Here is a 3,417-nt window from a genome sequence, read left to right as displayed (position 1 = left end):
ATAAAGAGCTTCCCAGACGAGAAAAAACTGAAGTTCAGTACCACCAAGCCGATATTACAGGAAATGTTGGAGGGACTTCTTTAAGAAGAAAAAACTGTGTATCAAAAATATGAATAAAGAATGGCAATAACTACGTATCTATCAACAAATACTTCAAATGAAAAAGAATTAAATGCTCCAGTCAAAAGATGGGGCGGCTGAATGGATAAAAAAACAAGACCCTTACATAAGCTGCCTACAAGAGACTCACTTCAGATTAAAAGACACACACAGATGGAAAGTAAAAGGATGGAAAAAGATATTTCATGATGGACCTAGAGGGTATTGTGCTGAGCGAAGAGAAAGACAAATATCACATGATTTCATGTACATGCGGAATCTAAAGAACAAAATTTTAAAAAAAGAAAAACTCATAGATACAGAGAACATTTTGAGGGTTACCAGATGGGGAGGGGGTTTGAGAGGCTCAGTGAAAAAGTAGGGAGGGATTAGGAAGTACAAATTGGTAGTTACAAAATAGTCATGGAGATATAAAAGTATAGCATAAGGAATATAGTCAGTAATATTGTAATAACTATGTACAGTGTCAAAAGCATACTAGTTTATTGGGGTGATCACTTTATGAATTTTATAGATGTCTAATCACCTGAAACTAATATAATATTGTATGCCAACTATAATTAAAAATAAAAAATATTACTTTAAAAAATTAAATAAACAGATCATTTAAAAAAGAAGATTCAAAAGCACTATGTAAATGCATATGCATTATTATAGCAATCACAATACCAAAAATAATTTTGTCATGGCATGCTGCAGTAATGAATGGTTTTCTCCTCTATTTTCCATATTTTCTTTAATGTTTTCCTAACTTTTGTAATTAAAATTATCTACAGCAAATAACGAATATAAAAACAAGTGCCATCTCATAGTAATTTTATTTTTACTTAACTTTTTACAGGGAATCACTTTAAAAATGAATGAGTTAAATCATTGTATTGTTGCAAGAATTATGCATGGGGGCATGATTCACAGGCAAGGTAAGTTTCATATATTCTTTCTTTTCTTTCTTAAATTATTTTTCCTGTAGCCTGGTGGAGAAAGTGTTTTTTATGATCCATATAAAATATCTGTTAAATTAATATTCCATATAAATGATCTATCTTTTGTTTTAATCACTATTGGCCTCTATTTGTTCTTATTCATCCATGCATGCTCCAGTCTATAGATAATGGAGGGAGAGCATATTACAGTTCTGTTGCTGGAGCATCTCTGAATCACTGTTTAGATCCTGACTTATTAGAGACCATGGAAGATAAAGCAAAGCATCCTATTAAGCCCCAGGATATATGGAAGACATCTATTGTAGGAAGTAAAATATTTTTTTTTTTAAAGTTAAGTGACAGTTAAAGAATTGATCTCTCTATTCAGGGCTGAGATATACTATTTATAAGTTAGGAAATTAGAATTTGATAAATAAAATAAAAATTCTGTGGTAAAATAAGAGATATCAAATCTATGCTTAAGTTCTTATTACCTACTACAGTAAAGTGCAGTCATTCCAAGGAAGGAATTCACTAAAGACCGAAGTAGACTAAGAATGATTTTTTAAGAAAGTGAAATTTTTGTTAACCCCAGGTGGGCAGGATTTACACAGGCTCCTCTTTGAAAGAGCTGAGTTATATGCACTAGCATATAGAGTCTGATCCAAAAATGATTCTCTGGTCCAAAAATCAGAATTCCTTTCTTTGATATCGGGTTACTTTTGTACTTACCCCAGAGAGCAAGAAATAACACTGTAAGCATTTTACTGCCTTCCTGTCGTCTTAAGAGATGACTGCTATGTACGCAGATGGTGTCTGACATTACTGCTGCCTTCAGGGGAATCTTTATAGGCTTAGAGAGTAGACAGCATTCACACAGGAAGATGTTTGGTTTTAGATTCCGGTATGAATTTTTTGTTTATTATTTTTAATAATTTGCTATAAATTCAGTAAAGTCACAATATCATTATTTCTTTAATCTCTTTTTCTTATATTACTGCACTGGCTAGAACCTGCCACCTCCAATAGAAGTCGTATAGTGGACATCCTTGTTCTATTCTTGACACTTTTTTTTTAGCTTTTAGTTTTCAATTACAGTTGACATGCAATATTATTTTATATTAGTTTCAGGCATACAGCATAGTGGTTACACAGTTGTATAATTTATGAAATGATGCCCTCAATCAGTCTACTAGCCACTTGCCACTATATTACAATATTATTGACTGTATTTCCTGTGCTGTACTTTATAGCCCTGTGACTGCTTTGTAAATAGCAATTTGTACTTCTTAATCCATCCATCTTTTTCACCCAGCCCCTAACCCCACTTCCCACCTGGCAATCAGCAGTTTGTTCTCTGTATCTATGAGCTTCTTTTCATTTTGTTTGTTTATTTTGTTCTTTAGATTCCACATATAAATGAGATTATATGATATTTCTCTTTATCTGTCTGACTTATTTCACTTAACATAATGCCCTCTAGGTCCATCCATGTTGTTGCAAATGGTAACATTTCATTTTTTTATGGCTGAGTGATATTCCATTGTATATAAGTACCGAATCTTCTTTACCCAGTTGTCTATTCATAGACACTTAGGTTGCTTTCATATCTTGGCTGTTGGAAATAGCACTGCAGTGGACTTAGGGGTGCATATATCTTTTCGAATTAGAGTTTTGGTTTCCTGTGGATAAATACCCAGAACTGCAATTGTTGGATCAAAAGGAAGTTCTATTTTAAATTTTTTGAGGACCCTCCAAACTATTTTTCTTAGTGGCTGTACCAATTTACAATACCATCAGCAATGCACGAGAGTTCCCTTTTCTGCACATCCTCACCAACACTTGTTCTTCGATTCATTGATAATAGCCATTCCGACAAATGTGAAGTGATATCTCATTGTGGTTTTAATTTGCATTTCTCTGTAGATTAATGATGTTGGGCATCTTTTCATATATCTATTGGCCATCCGTATGTTCTTTTTAGAGAACTGCCTATTCAGGTCCTTTGTCCATTTTTTTTTATAGGCGAGGCAACCCTTGGTTGACCTCACAGATAGCAAGGACCTTGTCAGCTTACAATCCCTTATTTTTTATTTTTTTTTACACCTATAGCACCTGGTCTTCCTAGGTGGACTCCCACCCAAGTACTAACGAGGCCTAACCCTGCTTAGCTTCCGAGATTAGACATGATCGGGCTTGTTCAGAGTGGCATGGCCGTAGACTTGCCCATTTTTTTAAATTTTTTTTTATTAAGTTTCTTGGGGTAACATTGGTTAATACAATTATATAATTTTCAGATGTACATTATGATTTGACATCTGTATATTCTATTGTGTGTTTACCACCCAAAGTCCACTTTCCTTCAGCCACCATA

At 33.8% G+C, this 3,417-nt stretch overlaps 1 pseudogene; it reads right to left on the bottom strand.

Moving 5' to 3' along the window:
• Nucleotides 1-3,146: 3,146 nt before the first annotated feature.
• LOC120616351 (uncharacterized) lies at nucleotides 3,147-3,265 on the bottom strand (annotated as a pseudogene).
• Nucleotides 3,266-3,417: the final 152 nt, after the last annotated feature.

This window comes from Pteropus medius, unplaced genomic scaffold (assembly GCF_902729225.1).
Source record: "Pteropus medius unplaced genomic scaffold, Ma_sr-lr_union100, whole genome shotgun sequence".
Classification (NCBI taxonomy): Eukaryota; Metazoa; Chordata; class Mammalia; order Chiroptera; family Pteropodidae; genus Pteropus; species Pteropus medius.
Note: the sequence above shows the minus strand (reverse complement) of the source record. Positions and strands in the feature narration are given on the sequence as shown.